At 46.7% G+C, this 16,090-nt stretch overlaps 1 long non-coding RNA gene across 2 annotated transcripts; it reads right to left on the bottom strand.

The window, feature by feature from the left end:
- Nucleotides 1–2,561: 2,561 nt before the first annotated feature.
- LOC115088852 lies at nucleotides 2,562–6,543 on the bottom strand. Of its 2 annotated transcripts, none has more exons than XR_003855935.1 (3): nucleotides 6,384–6,543; nucleotides 4,043–4,095; nucleotides 2,562–2,697 (listed from the first exon to the last, which is right to left on the bottom strand). It is a non-coding gene; the product is annotated as an uncharacterized LOC115088852 (long non-coding RNA). The 2 variants fall into 2 exon arrangements; XR_003855934.1 differs by lacking the exon at nucleotides 6,384–6,543 and adding an exon at nucleotides 5,930–5,980.
- Nucleotides 6,544–16,090: the final 9,547 nt, after the last annotated feature.

Here is a 16,090-nt window from a genome sequence, read left to right as displayed (position 1 = left end):
GGGGAAAGGGGAAGCATAAACAAGACAGAGAAAGGGGAGGAAAAGTAGAGAACAGCAAGGCAGGTGGGCAGAGAGGAAGGAGGAGGGAGATATAGAGAAGGGAGGCATGGGCTAGGGGAGAGGAGGGAGAGGAGGAGAGCATTGGAAGGAGGGTGGGAGGAGTTGATACAATAACAGGAAGGAGCAAAGGAGAAAAAGATGGAAGGGGGGAACAGGAGATAAGGCCGGGAGATTGATGGGAGAGGGAGGAGGGGAGATGCAGAGGGGGAGGCATGGGGTAGAAGAGAGGAGAGAGAGCAGAGGGAGCAGTGGAAAGAGGGATGGGAGTAGCTGCACCGGTGCTGAAGTTTGCAGGACGAGCGGAACCGGAAAGAGAAAGAAAGGAGATATGTGAGCATTTCCTGATGTCCTACTTTCCATCTGAGGTACAGGCATTGATATTGGTTATCACAAAGTTAATTGTGCCCATTTCTGTATTCAAAGTAAGGGGTAAGTTTTCAGAAGAGCTGCTAAGTGACCACAAGAGTTGATTCCGTTTACTGGATAAATTTTCAATCACAGCTTGGCGGCTGGAAATATTCCCAAATTTAGCTTAGCCGGTTCAGCACCGAGAAGCCTCCTGAATACTTACCCTGAGCAGCTCCAGAGGATCTAACCTCACTGAAGGGCCTGTCCCTTAATCTAAAAAAAATACCCACCTCTACCCTGACTCCCAATCGCTCGGTCATTTTTGATGCAGGCTTGTCTTCGTCTGTTAAAGAAAGGTTCAAACTTTAAATTGTGTAAGGCTGAATGCACATCACCATTATATACAGGGAGGACAATAAAGAAAGCCATTTCTGGGGATAAAGTGCTCTTTTATCCACAGAAATAGGCTATTTGATTACTGTCCATCCTCTACACAAGTAAAGGTAGGAGCATATAACAAGGTAGGGATGTGAATCGTGTCCTCGATCGTCTTAACGATCGATTTCGGCTGGGAGGGGGAGGGAATCGTATTGTTGCCGTTTGGGGGGGTAAAATATCGTGAAAAATCGTGAAAAATCTAAAAATCTAAAAATCGCAAAACCGGCACATTAAAACCCCCTAAAACCCACCCCCGACCCTTTAAATTAAATCCCCCACCCTCCTGAACCCCCCCCAAATGAGTTAAATAACCTGCGGGTCCAGCGGCGGTCCGGAACGGCAGCGGTCCGGAACGGGCTCCTGCTCCTGAATCTTGTTGTCTTCAGCCGGCGCCATTTTCCAAAATGGCGCCGAAAAATGGCGGCGGCCATAGACGAACACGATTGGACGGCAGGAGGTCCTTCCGGACCCCCGCTGGACTTTTGGCAAGTCTCGTGGGGGTCAGGAGGCCCCCCACAAGCTGGCCAAAAGTTCCTGGAGGTCCAGCGGGGGTCAGGGAGCGATTTCCCGCCGCGAATCGTTTTCGTACGGAAAATGGCGCCGGCAGGAGATCGACTGCAGGAGGTCGTTCAGCGAGGGTTCCGGCGCCTCGCTGAACGACCTCCTGCAGTCGATCTCCTGCCGGCGCCATTTTCCGTACGAAAACGATTCGCGGCGGGAAATCGCTCCCTGACCCCTGCTGGACCTCCAGGAACTTTTGGCCAGCTTGTGGGGGGCCTCCTGACCCCCACGAGACTTGCCAAAAGTCCAGCGGGGGTCCGGAAGGACCTCCTGCCGTCCAATCGTGTTCGTCTATGGCCGCCGCCATTTTTCGGCGCCATTTTGGAAAATGGCGCCGGCTGAAGACAACAAGATTCAGGAGCAGGAGCCCGTTCCGGACCGCTGCCGTTCCGGACCGCCGCTGGACCCGCAGGTTATTTAACTCATTTGGGGGGGGGTTCGGGAGGGTGGGGGATTTAATTTAAAGGGTCGGGGGTGGGTTTTAGGGGGTTTTAGTGTGCCGGCTCACGATTCTAACGATTTATAACGATAAATCGTTAGAATCTCTATTGTATTGTGTTCCATAACGGTTTAAGACGATATTAAAATTATCGGACGATAATTTTAATCGTCCTAAAACAATTCACATCCCTATAACAAGGTATATTTCTGGTTTGGAGTTCGGACAGGGGGAAAACTATATGCAGCCCAGCTAAACATAAGCCCCACACCCAGTCATCCCATTTTATCCAGGTAAGTTAGCCATTCATTGGCCCACAATTTTAACACTTTGCGGTTTGTCCAGCTAAATTCCGAATTCAGCCGGCCAAATCCGCTGACCAAGGACCTTTAAAAGTATTATAGGGCACAAAGCGATGTTTGCAAAGTCTCCTTACCATTTTTTTTTCTTCGAAGCGCATGCACTGCAATCAGACCAAATACACACGGGATGTCAAGGAGAAGTAAGGGAAAGGAAAAGGGGAAAGGGGAAGCATAAACAAGACAGAGAAAGGGGAGGAAAAGTAGAGAACAGCAAAGGCAGGTGGGCAGAGAGGAAGGAGAAGGAAGATATAGAGAAGGGAGGCATGGGCTAGGGGAGAGGAGTGAGAGCAGAAGAGCATTGGAAGGAGGGTGGGAGGAGTCGATACAATAACAGGAAGGAGCAAAGGAGAAAAAGATGGAAGGGGAGAACAGGAGATAAGGCAGGGAGATTGATGGGAGAGGGTGGAGGGAAGATAGAGAGGGAGAGGCTTGGGGTAGGGGAGAGCAGAGGGAGCAGTGGAAAGAGGGGTGGGAATAGTTGCACCGGTGCTGAAGTTTGCAGGATGAGCGGAACCGGAAAGAGAAAGAAAGGAGATATGTAAGCATTTCCTGATGTCCTACTTTCCATCTGAGCTACAGGCATTGATCTTGGTTATCACAAACAGGCCAATACAGTAAGGTGCGGTAGAAAGAGGTGCATTAGTGCCGGGCACACCTGCGTTTGCCGCACGCACAGTTCGGATCACATACCGCTCGAGACTGTATTTAAATGGCAATCTTTGCGTGCCTTGAAGGCTTTATGCATAAGCAACACGAAATCAGACGAAAAAGAAGAGTCTGAAGACAAATCTGTCTGATCCCCCTCAGGGACCTCTGGATTGGCAGCACAGCTGGGTCTCGCAGGTCTGTCCCCCTTAGGGACTCTGCGTTGTGGTGACAATCGCGGTTGAGGGTCGTCCTCCCCCCGTGCCGCTGGCGCCTTGGGGCGTTCCCACGGGAATGTGTCGGCACCTGAAGAATGTAAGTTCCCAAATGCTCCGGCCACTGTTTGGACCCTCACCAGGTCCCTGCCTGTGGCCGCAGAGACTCCCTTGCCTCCGGAGAGGCAATCGGAACACAAATTGTCCCAGGACAGTTGCGCCCGTGCGGTGCCGCAGGCCCTACAAGCGGCCCGATGTGGCATGCTGCAGCAAAAAACAGCCCCGAAAATCACTCGGAAGGTGGCGAAAATGGCGCGCAAGCACCCAAATGCGACCGGAAGGGAAGGAGAATGAAGCCCCGACAGAACACACAAAAAAATTTTTAACTTTTTTTTTTTAAATATACTCGCCCAATAGTCTCCGGGTCCTGGACCTACTGGGGGGAGTGAGCCGGGCTCCCCGGTATCACCCCCAGTCACGAATTCACGCTGGCAGGAGGGCAAAGCACCCCACACCTCAGCGGCCTCGGAAACCAGGGGGGATGGTCCCCTCCGGACCTCACAACCCCCCGGGAGGCAGGAGACTGGACCTGCAGGCAAACCACTGCGCTCCTATACCTTATTCTAACTTTATCCTTCTTTTTACCCAGCTAACAATACTATCTAGAACTGAAAAACTAGGCCTCAGCACAGACTGTAGGTTCTGCACCTCCTCCACCTGCTAGGAGACAGAGGAAGACTGCCAGACTGTAGGTGGCACCAGCCTAGATAAGGCATAGGTTTGTTTGATAAACTTCTGTCTCCAACTGCTAGAGGGGGGGCAAAACCCAGGAGTCTGGACTGATCCGGGTACGTACAGGGAATTTAGCTTAGCCAGTTCAGCACTGAGGAGCCTCCTGAAAACTTAGCCTGAGCAGTTCCAGAGGATCTAACCTCGCTGAAGGGCCTGTCCCTTAATCTAAAAAAAATACCCACCTCTATCCTGACTCCCAATCGCTCGGTCATTTTTGATGCAGGCTTGTCTTCGTCTGTTAAAGAAAGGTTCAGACTTTAAAATGTGCAAGGCTGAATGCACATCACCATTATATACAGGGAGGACAATAATGAAAGCCATTTCTGGGGGTAAAGCGCTCTTTTATCCACAGAAATAGGCTGTTTGATTACTGTCCATCCTCTACACAAGTAAAGGTAGGAGCATATAACAAGGCATATTTCTGGTTTGGAGTTCGGACAGAGGGAAAACTATATGCAGAGCTTTCCTTTAACACCGTGCCCTCACAAAAAGCAGGCAGGGATATTTTTGAGGGGGCAATAAACAAAGCAAATCTAGATGTGTACTTTTGCATTCCTTATCACCTCAGGTTAAAATTCAGATGGGATTGGCCAGACCTTGCATACTTTGATTATTTAGGTCAAGGCTGGGAAACATCCAGACCCAGATGAGACCCACAGCTCAGTCCCAGGCAGCCACTGCCAGAGCCCCAAACCAGAGGTTCATGGAGGGAGCTTTTGCTCCGTGTCTCTGACTCCCCCTCCCCCTCCCCCCATAATCAAATGTTCACGGCAGGAGCGAGCAGGATCTGCTGCCACAGCTTGGGTTCATCTCCCCACCTTGTCCTTGAATGAAATATTCATAAGGACTGGAGAGTGGCACGAGAGCTCCTGCCTCATCCTTGTCTCCTTCCTGCAGCCTCCCACCCCAAGAAAAACAGAGAGGCAAGACTCGCTTTCAATTGCTTCCCCTCCCCCTTTATAATCCCACACAATGTTTGTTTTGGTTAAATAAAGGCCGCAGTTTATTATAACATGACCCGAGCCCCTAACACTTAATACACTATTCAACATATACACTCACCCCCCCTTTCATCCCCTTAACAACTTGCTCCCCACCTCGACCCAGTGGTAGAGCTACACCCATAGAGTCCATTTCCTTACCCCGCCTCGCACCAGCGTGGGTAAGTACCCCGGCCTCTGAGCTTCGACCCCCTCTTGTTCATTGGCCACCTCATGTAGCAGCCCCACGCTACACGAGATACCTCCCCCCCCCCCAATGCCTTTTAACAACACATAACAAAATCAACCATATTGGGCTGGGGTTACCCGCCACTGTGACAATCAATAAAGACAACACACATTGAATAACATCCAATGATTCTCCCGTAAGGGAGGGAGGAGGGAAATTATTCCAGCCTGCTCCCTCAGCCCTCTCGCACCCAACTGAGGCGCGAAAGGGCTCTCTGCCATAACTAACTATTACCCCAACCAATCCCAGCTCCTCAATTCAAAATACTTCCTTTTCATTGGCCCCTTAGCTTTACTTTCTCCCCCTCCCCTTTCCCTCCTAACTTATAATTTAATCCTATCCTACCGCTCGCTAACCCCCGTTATTATCTGCTAAGCAATACAAGATTGCTTAGCCTTCACTTAAATGTTCACAGGGAAAACAGAGCAAGAGCTGTGCTGCTTCTGGCTCTGCCCCTGCAATACAGGATGAAATATTCATGGCAGGAATGAAGAGCACACATCACATCTCTTCCTTTACCTCCCTGGAATACAACATTCTTAGCAGAAGTAAAGCAAAAGCTGCTTCACTTGACACTCGGAGGTTAAACCCTTGCTCACTTGCTTGGACCTTGAAGATCCTAGCAAGCACTGCAGAGGCCTTGCCTGCTCCTGCAATTGTGCCTCTCTCCTGACAACCTCCCACCCACCAACTGGGTTTCCCAAGTACCCTACCACCTGCTCCTTCATGAGGGCTTTCTGAGGACATTGTGACTCCCTAAACCTGGGGTTTCACAGTATCCAGACAAATAAAGAAGGCACATCCAAAAAAATACCAGAATCACTGAAAAACTCACTTACCTAGGATCCACAGTGCTAATAAACAGAGCTTGTTATGAAGACTGTATTACAAGCAGGGGAAGAAGAAAAGGAATTTCACAGTAACTCCAACTGGATTTTAAGTGAATGTTTTTGCAGAGCTGAATGCTGCACCTGTCTCAGTCGGCTCTGAGGGTGCTGATAGGATCAGCTCAGACTGTACAACTGGCTGGGCTTCTTTAGCTTTACAAACTCTCCCTGTCTGTCCCTATTAACCCACAGCTCTATCTCTCCCTCAGGGACCCTCTAATGGTAATAAAAGGGAATTTTACATGGGAGGGAAATAATATTAACCACTAAAACTGTTTTGCTAAAAGGAGAAGTAAGGGAAAGGAAAAGGGGAAGCATAAACAAGACAGAGAAAGGGAATGAAAAGCAAAGAACAGCAAAGGCAGGTGGGCAGAGAGGAAAGAGAAGGAAGATATAGAGCGTTCACCCAGCAAGATAGGAACCAATCTCTTGAAGAGACAGCGTAGTCCAGGCAGAAGGTCTGTGGCAGATAGTGAAGAGACGAAGTGATGGTCACAGGAACATGGAGACGTTGCAGGCATGAAGACCCAAGAGACGCTGGAGGCATGAAGACACAGGAGACGCTGGAGGGACGATGACACAGGAGACACTGGAGGCATGAAGACACAGGAGACGCTGGAGGCATGAAGACCCAAGAGACGCTGGAGGCATGAAGACACAGGAGACGCTGGAGGCATGAAGACCCAAGAGACGCTGGAGGCATGAAGACACAGGAGACGCTGGAGGCATGAAGACCCAAGAGACGCTAGAGGCATGAAGACACAGGAGACGCTGGAGGCATGAAGACCCAAGAGACGCTGGAGGCATGAAGACACAGGAGACGCTGGAGGCATGAAGACCCAAGAGACGCTAGAGGCATGAAGACACAGGAGACGCTGGAGGCATGAAGACCCAAGAGACGCTGGAGGCATGAAGACACAGGAGATGCTGGAGGCATGAAGACCCAAGAGACGCTAGAGGCATGAAGACACAGGAGACGCTGGAGGCATGAAGACCCAAGAGACGCTGGAGGGACGATGACACAGGAGACACTGGAGGCACGACACCAAAGCACAGGGATCACAGCCTAGGAGCAACAGAGGACGTCTGTTGCAAAGAGCAAGAAAGAAAGGATTTGCCTGGTTTCAAACCTCTACTATGGTGATGTCATAATCAGACATCATAATCCCGAGCTGGCTTAGCTCTCCAGCTGCAGCCCTTAAAGGGACCTAACACTTTGCTCTCTGGCTATAGTTTTCCCCCTGTCCGAACTCCAAACCAGAAATATGCCTTGTTATATGCTCCTACCTTTACTTGTGTAGAGGATGGACAGTAATCAAACAGCCTATTTCTGTGGATAAAAGAGCGCTTTACCCCCAGAAATGGCTTTCATTATTGTCCTCCCTGTATATAATAGTGATGTGCATTCAGCCTTACACATTTTAAAGTCTGAAACTTTCTTTAACAGACGAAGACAAGCCTGCATCAAAAATGACCGAGCGATTGGGAGTCAGGGTAGAGGTGGGTATTTTTTTAGATTAAGGGACAGGCCCTTCAGTGAGGTTAGATCTTCTGGAGGCTTCTCAGTGCTGAACCGGCTAAGCTAAATTTGGGAACATTTCCATGCTGGTAATCAGTTTGCCTTCCTTCCATTTTTCTTAATGCATGGAATACACCTGGTCTGTGCTTCTAGGATGCTACTTTTAAACAAGGCCCACGCCTGTTTTTTCTAACTACTTTTCTCATTTTCTCAAAGTTTCCCTTTTGAAAGTTTAGTGCTAGAGCCATAGATTTACATACTGTTCCCCTTTCAGTCATTAATTTAAATTTGATCATATTATGATCACTATTGCCAAGCAGCCCCACCACTGTTACCTGTCTCACCAAATCCTGAGAGGAGAGGATCACCTTGCTGGTGGCTGAAAGGAATCAGTAAGTTTTTGCTTGGGACATTGTATTTTTTAAAAGTATTGGGGCAATGTTAACTATTTGGGAATATTATTTAGTGTGTTTGTGCCTTTAATAGTCAGAAAGGCAGTGAATAAACAAGTTAGACTGTATTTTTAAATAGTCAGTCAATAAGGTAGCAGTAGGTAGTGTGTTTATTTTTAAAAGTCTGCAATACAAACTGAGTGTTTGTATTGAAAAAAAACCCCACAAAAAAAAAAACAACCAACCCAAAAATTATCCAGAAGCTAGAAATAAGCTAGGAGCAGTATATACCTAAGTAGAAAAGTTGAATAGTTCAGCTCAGTTACTCACCTTGGAAAGGTGTTGAGGTAGTGTGATTGGGTTTGAATAGGCACCAACATTTGTTAATCAAGAGAGCAGTGAGTCACTCAGGCTGACTAACTGAAGTTAGACTGTTTGTATTTCCCAACCCCCCCCCCCCCCCCCCAGGTCATCCCTTAATTTATAGGCAAGTGCCACTTTCACAAAAAAAAACCAAAAAACCCAACAAAACCTTTATTGAGAATTCAATCAGAGCCCAGTAGGCCACTACCAGACACATAGGGGTGGATTTTCAGAGCCCTGCTCGCGTAAATCCGCCCAAAACCGGGCGGATTTACGCGAGCAGGGCCCTGCGCGCCGGGAAGCCTATTTTACATAGGCCTCCCGGCGCGCGCAGATCCCCGGGACTCGCGTAAGTCCCGGGGTTTTCCGAGGGGGGCGTGTCGGGGGCGTGTCGGGGGCGGGCCCGGTCGTCGCGGCGTGTCGGGGGCGTGTCGGCAGCGTTTTGGGGGCGGGTACGGGGGCGTGGCTACGGCCCGGGGAGGTCCGGGGGCGTGGCCGTGCCCTCCGTACCCACCCCCAGGTCGCGGCCCGGCGCGCAGGAGGCCCGCTCGCGCGTGGGGATTTACGCCTCCCTCTGGGAGGCGTAAATCCCCCGACAAAGGTAAGGGGGGAGATTAGACAGGGCCGGGCGGGTGGGTTAGGTAGGGGAAGGGAGGGGAAGGTGAGGGGAGGGCAAAGGAAAGTTCCCTCCGAGGCCGCTCCGATTTCGGAGCGGCCTTGGAGGGAACGGGGGTAGGCTGCGCGGCTCGGCGCGCGCCGGCTATACAAAATCGATAGCCTTGCGCGCGCCGATCCAGGATTTTAGCGGATACGCGCGGCTCCGCGCGTATCTACTAAAATCCAGCGTACTTTTGTTTGCGCCTGGAGCGCAAACAAAAGTAGGCTATTCGCGCTTGTTTTAAAATCCGCCCCATATTGAATTCACTAATACATTTTATTTATTTATTTATTTATTTATTTATTTATTTATTTAAGGTCTCTTTTATACCGACATCCGTTGACACATCGCATCGGTTTACAAAAAACAAAAACATTTGGGCGGAGCCCTTACATATAACAGCGGAACAAGATTAACTTTTGGGCGGGGCCCTTACATATAACCAATAGAGTACATTAAACAGGGGGGTGAAAACTAGATATAAATATAAATCAATATGAGTAAACCAACTATATACACAGATAGGAGAGTTCAAAGTACAAAAAACAGCAGGCAAATTCTTAGTGTTAAATCGAAGGCATTCATAGTCATAGCTCGAAGAGTATATATTATAGAGGAATTCTCTAAAGGGGAAATTCTAAGTGGTGGGGGGGGATATGGAGTAGGCTTGCTGGAAAAGCCAGGTTTTCAGTTTTTTTTTGAATTTGGGTGTATGTGTCTCTAGGCGTATATCATGGGGTAGGGAGTTCCATAAGGTGGGGCTGGCGAGGGAGAAAGCTCTGCTAATAGTAGAGGAGAGTTTGAAAGTTTTGATGGGTTGGGCACGAAGGGTCCCTTGAAGGGCTGTGCGGGTGGGTCTGTTGGAGGTGCGGGGGAGGAGGGGGGGGTTGATCCAGTTGAGGTTGGAGTTTAACAGACTTTTATGAATGATGGAGAGTGCTTTATAAAGAATTCGTGATTTTATTGGGAGCCAATGTAGTTCTATGAGTGTGGGGGTAATATGGTCTCTTTTTCTTGTGTTTGACAGAATCCTAGCGGCGGTGTTTTGCAAAAGTTGTAAAGGCTTGGTATGTATTGCAGGGATGCCGAGGAAGAGAGCGTTACAATAGTCTATTTTAGACAAAATGATAGACTGGAGAACTGTGCGGAAGTCGGAGAAATGAAGCAGGGGTCTGAGTTTTTTTATCGTTTGGAGCTTAAAGTAGCATTCCTTTAGGATGGATTTAATGAATGGTTTAAAGGTGAGATGATTGTCAATAAGGACACCTAGGTTGCGAGTGTGCGGGGGGAAAGTGGTAGATGAGTATGCAAAAGGAATGTCTGGGAGCGGATGCCTGTTAGATATGATTAATAGTTCAGTTTTGTTGGGATTTAGAGCTAGCTGCATGTCATTGAGGAGTTGGTTGATAGAGGAGAGACAGGATTCCCAGTTCTGTAGCGCAGTTTGTAGAGAGTCAGAGAATGGGAAAATGAGTTGCACATCGTCAGCATATATGAAATGCTTGATGTGAAGGTTAGTGAGAAGCGTGGTAAGGGGAAGCATGTATATATTAAAGAGGGTAGAAGAGAGAGAGGATCCTTGGGGCACACCTTGAGGGAGACTGATGGGGTCAGATTCATTGTTGTCCACTAAAACAGTAAAGAAGCGATTTTGGAGGTACGATTGAATCCAGGTGAGGGCATTGCCAGTAATCCCGATACTCTTCAAGATATTGAGGAGGACATCGTGATTGACTGTATCAAATGCAGCAGAAATGTCAAGCATTGCAATCAGGTAAGAGGATCCTGAGTCGATTCCTCTGATGAGGGTATCATGTAGGGAGAGCAGTAGGGTTTCAGTACTTAAATGCTTCCTGAAACCGTGTTGGGTGGATGGGAGAATATTGTTCTGTTCTAGGTGATCAGATAGGCGTGAATTAACTAGTTTTTCCAGGACTTTAGCTAGGAGGGGTAGATTGGAGACGGGTCTGTAATTAGATAGGGTGGCAGGGTCAAGATTGGGTTTTTTGAGTAGCGGTTTCACTACTGCTTGCTTGAGAAAATTAGGGACTGTGCCATGCTCTAAGGAACAGTTAAGAATATTCGATAAAGGTTTGGCGATCACTTTGGGTATAGATAGTAAGAGTTTAGAAGGAATAGTTTCAGAGGGATGTGAAGAGGGTTTCATTTTTTTTAGGATGTTCTCAACTTCCAGGGAGGAAGAGGAATCAAAAGTGGAAAGGGAGATTGGTGAGTTTATAGAGGGGAGACAGATTTTGAAGCTGTTGCGAGAGAATTGTGCTGTGATGGAGGATACCTTGTTTTTAAAAAATTGTGCAAGCTCATTGCACCGATTTTTTGAGGAAATTGCAGGTTGTTGTGTGAGGGAGGGCGAGGTTAGATCGGCAACCATGGAGAAGAGGGCCTTGGGATTGTGTTGCAGACCATGTATTTTTTTGGCGTAATATTCTCGTTTGGTTTGGAGTATGGACTTTCTATATTCATGCATACGTTGGTAGTATATTGTTTTGGTTGCGGGGGATTGGTGCTTACGCTTAAAGGACGTTAGACACATTCCTACTCCCATAGCAATCTAAAACTTAACTAGGAACTGATCAAAATTGAGATGAAGACAGCAGTCCAGCACAAGAGGGGGGCTTCCTAGTCTTTTGCATTGAGTGTCACATGTATGATTTTTTACCCACCGGTGAGAAGTTGTACATGTGCATGCGATGCAAAGAGCTCCTGGCTCTCAGAGAACGAGTCCGATCTCTGGAGGCTAGAGTGGCAGACCTGGAGGAGCTGAGGCAGACAGAGAGGTATATAGATGAGACCTTCAGGGACATAGTAGTCAAGTCCCAACTTCAGACTGGCAGCCCTGGTGCTGCCTTGGAGGAAGAAGGTCTCATGATGGGAGAACACCAACCAGGTGCAGCAGGAAAGGATCCTGTAGCAAGGACCTGCTCTCCAGGTAATGCATTGTCCTTTCTCACTGAGGATATCTCCCCAAGGCCTACTGCCCAGGAGGGAAGGGTTAGGTCGGCCGTCATAGTTGGTGATTCAATTATTAGGAATGTAGATAGCTCGGTGGCTGGTGGGCATGAGGATCGCCTGGTAGCATGCCTACCTGGTGCGAAGGTGGCGGACCTCAAGCGTCACCTAGATAGGATTTTAGACAGTGCTGGGGAGGAGCCGACTGTCGTGGTACATGTGGGCACCAATGACATAGGAAAATGTGGGAGGGAGGTTCTGGAAGCCAAATTTAGGCTCTTAGGTAGAAAGCTTAAATCCAGAACCTCCAGGGTAGCATTCTCTGAAATGCTCCCTGTTCCACACGCAGGTCACCAGAGGCATGCAGAGCTCCGGAGTCTCAATGCGTGGATGAGCCGATGGTGCAAGGAAGAGGGATTCAGTTTTGTTAGGAACTGGGGAACCTTTTGGGGAAGGGGGAGTCTCTTTCGAAGGGATGGGCTCCACCTTAACCAGGGTGGAACCAGACTACTGGTGCTAAGCTTTAAAAAGGAGATAGAGCAGCTTTTAAACTAGAACAAAGGGGAAAGCCGACAATCGCTCAGCAGCGCATGGTTCGGAGAGAGGTATCTTTAAAGGATACTAATGATGCATTAGAATTAGGGCATCCCGACAGTGAGGTTCCAATAATTAGAAAAGTAGTCCAAGTGCCTGTAACTAAAACCTCTCCTGAGCTAAAAATTTCTAACTTATCCCTATCAATTAAAAAGCAGAATGAAAATACAAACAAAAAACAAACTTTGAAATGTTTGTATGCTAATGCAAAAAGTCTAAGAAGTAAGATGGGAGAATTAGAATGTATAGGAGTGAATGATGACAGACTTAATTGGCATCTCAGAGACTTGGTGGAAAGAGGATAACCAATGGGACAGTGCTATACCGGGGTACAAATTATAGCGCAATGACAGAGAGGAGCACTCGGGAGGAGGTGTGGTGCTTTATGTCCGGGATGGCATAGAGTCCAACAGGATAAACATCCTGCATGAGACTAAATACAAAATTGAATCTTTATGGGTAGAAATCCCTTGTGTGTCGGGGAAGACAATAGTGATAGGGGTATACTACCGTCCACCTGGTCAAGATGGTGAGACGGACAGTGAAATGATAAGAGAAATTAAGGAAGCTAACCAAATTGGTAGTGCAATAATAATGGGAGACTTCAATTACCCCAATATTGACTGGGTAAATGTATCATCAGGTCACGCTAGAGAGATAACGTTCCTGGATGGAATAAATGATAGCTTTATGGAGCAATTGGTTCAGGAACCGACGAGAGAGGGAGCAATTTTAGATCTAATTCTCATTGGAGCACAGGAATTGGTGAGAGAGGTAATGGTGGTGGGGCCGCTTGGCAATAGTGAACATAATATGATCAAATTTGATTTAATGACTAGAAGAGGAACAAAGTGCAAATCCAAGACTCTCGTGCTAAACTTTCAAAAGGGAAACTTTGATAAAATGAGAAAAATTGTTAGAAAAAAACTGAAAGGAGCAGCTACAAAAGTAAAAAAATGTCCAAGAGGCGTGGTTATTGTTAAAAAATACCATTCTAGAAGCACAGTCCAGATGTATTCCACACATTAAGAAAGGTGGAAAAAAGGCAAAACGATTACCGGCGTGGTTAAAAGGGGAGGTGAAAGAAGCTATTTTAGCCAAAAGATCTTCATTCAAAAATTGGAAGAAGGATCCAACAGAAGAAAATAGGATAAAGCATAAATGTTGGCAAGTTAAATGTAAAACATTGATAAGACAGGCTAAGAGAGAATTTGAAAAGAAGTTGGCTGTAGAGGCAAAAACTCACAGTAAAACCTTTTTTAAATATATCCAAAGCAGAAAGCCTTTGAGGGAGTCAGTTGGACCGTTAGATGATCGAGGGGTTAAAGGGGCACTTAGAGAAGATAAGGCCATCGCAGAAAGATTAAATGATTTCTTTGCTTCGGTGTTTACTGAAGAGGATGTTGGGGAGGTACCCGTAATGGAGAAGGTTTTCATGGGTAATGATTCAGATGGACTGAATCAAATCACGGTGAACCTAGAAGATGTGGTAGGCCTGATTGACAAACTGAAGAGTAGTAAATCACCTGGACCGGATGGTATACACCCCAGAGTTCTGAAGGAACTAAAAAATGAAATTTCAGACCTATTAGTAAAAATTTGTAACTTATCATTAAAATCATCCATTGTACCTGAAGACTGGAGGATAGCAAATGTAACCCCAATATTTAAAAAGGGCTCCAGGGGCGATCCGGGAAACTACAGACCGGTTAGCCTGACTTCAGTGCCAGGAAAAATAGTGGAAAGTGTTCTAAACATCAAAATCACAGAACATATAGAAAGACATGGTTTAATGGAACAAAGTCAGCATGGCTTTACCCAGGGCAAGTCTTGCCTCACAAATATGCTTCACTTTTTTGAAGGAGTTAATAAACATGTGGATAAAGGTGAACCGGTAGATATAGTATACTTGGATTTTCAGAAGGCGTTTGACAAAGTTCTTCATGAGAGGTTTCTAGGAAAAGTAAAAAGTCATGGGATAGGTGGCGATGTCCTTTTGTGGATTGCAAACTGGCTAAAAGACAGGAAACAGAGAGTAGGATTAAATGGGCAATTTTCTCAGTGGAAGGGAGTGGACAGTGGAGTGCCTCAGGGATCTGTATTGGGACCCTTACTGTTCAATATATTTATAAATGATCTGGAAAGAAATACGACGAGTGAGATAATCAAATTTGCAGATGACACAAAATTGTTCAGAGTAGTTAAATCACAAGCAGATTGTGATAAATTGCAGGAAGACCTTGTGAGACTGGAAAATTGGGCATCCAAATGGCAGATGAAATTTAATGTGGATAAGTGCAAGGTGATGCATATAGGGAAAAATAACCCATGCTATAATTACACGATGTTGGGTTCCATATTAGGTGCTACAACCCAAGAAAGAGATCTAGGTGTCATAGTGGATAACACATTGAAATCGTCGGTTCAGTGTGCTGCGGCAGTCAAAAAAGCAAACAGAATGTTGGGAATTATTAGAAAAGGAATGATGAATAAAACGGAAAATGTCATAATGCCTCTGTATCGCTCCATGGTGAGACCGCACCTTGAATACTGTGTACAATTCTGGTCGCCGCATCTCAAAAAAGATATAATTGCGATGGAGAAGGTACAGAGAAGGGCTACCAAAATGATAAGGGGAATGGAACAACTCCCCTATGAGGAAAGACTAAAGAGGTTAGGACTTTTCAGCTTGGAGAAGAGACGACTGAGGGGGGATATGATAGAGGTGTTTAAAATCATGAGAGGTCTAGAACGGGTAGATGTGAATCGGTTATTTACTCTTTCGGATAGTAGAAAGACTAGGGGGCACTCCATGAAGTTAGCATGGGGCACATTTAAAACTAATCGGAGAAAGTTCTTTTTTACTCAACGCACAATTAAACTCTGGAATTTGTTGCCAGAAGATATGGTTAGTGCAGTTAGTATAGCTGTGTTTAAAAAAGGATTGGATAAGTTCTTGGAGGAGAAGTCCATTACCTGCTATTAAGTTCACTTAGAGAATAGCCACTGCCATTAGCAATGGTTACATGGAATAGACTTAGTTTTTGGGTACTTGCCAGGTTCTTATGGCCTGGATTGGCCACTGTTGGAAACAGGATGCTGGGCTTGATGGACCCTTGGTCTGACCCAGTATGGCATTTTCTTATGTTCTTATGTTCTTAACCAATTAGTCCTTTTTTTCAAGATAGTCAATATAAGCCTGTTTGAACAGCCATGCTTTTAGAGCTTTTTTAAAAGCTTTAAACTCTGACTCCAAACTCTTAGGGTCCAAAATGAGCTGAAGGGGACCCGTGAACTAAAGGAATCCTACTTGTTTCATTTCTGTCAAACAGAATGATTTCTATAAGCAATTATAGTCAAAAGACCCATGGAAATCATAGGCATAGCAACAGTTGCAAATGTATGGAGAAAGGTTCATACACTGTGGAGCGGGCAGGCTGCAGAGAAGGGACGGATTGGCATACCGCCAAGCAATGAGAGTTATGATGTATCGCAGCGGAGCATTTTCCTAGTCTCCTATAATGCCGCAGAGCGGGTTACAGTGATGCTGAGTTCGAAGAATGAGCATGTCACAGCCTTGCTCTGCATTGTTTCTCTAGACATTGTCTGTGTGAAAG

The sequence above is a fragment of the Rhinatrema bivittatum genome, chromosome 3 (assembly GCF_901001135.1).
Source record: "Rhinatrema bivittatum chromosome 3, aRhiBiv1.1, whole genome shotgun sequence".
Classification (NCBI taxonomy): Eukaryota; Metazoa; Chordata; class Amphibia; order Gymnophiona; family Rhinatrematidae; genus Rhinatrema; species Rhinatrema bivittatum.
The sequence above is the reverse complement of the archived record's forward strand: the minus strand, read 5'-3'. Positions and strand labels throughout refer to the sequence as shown.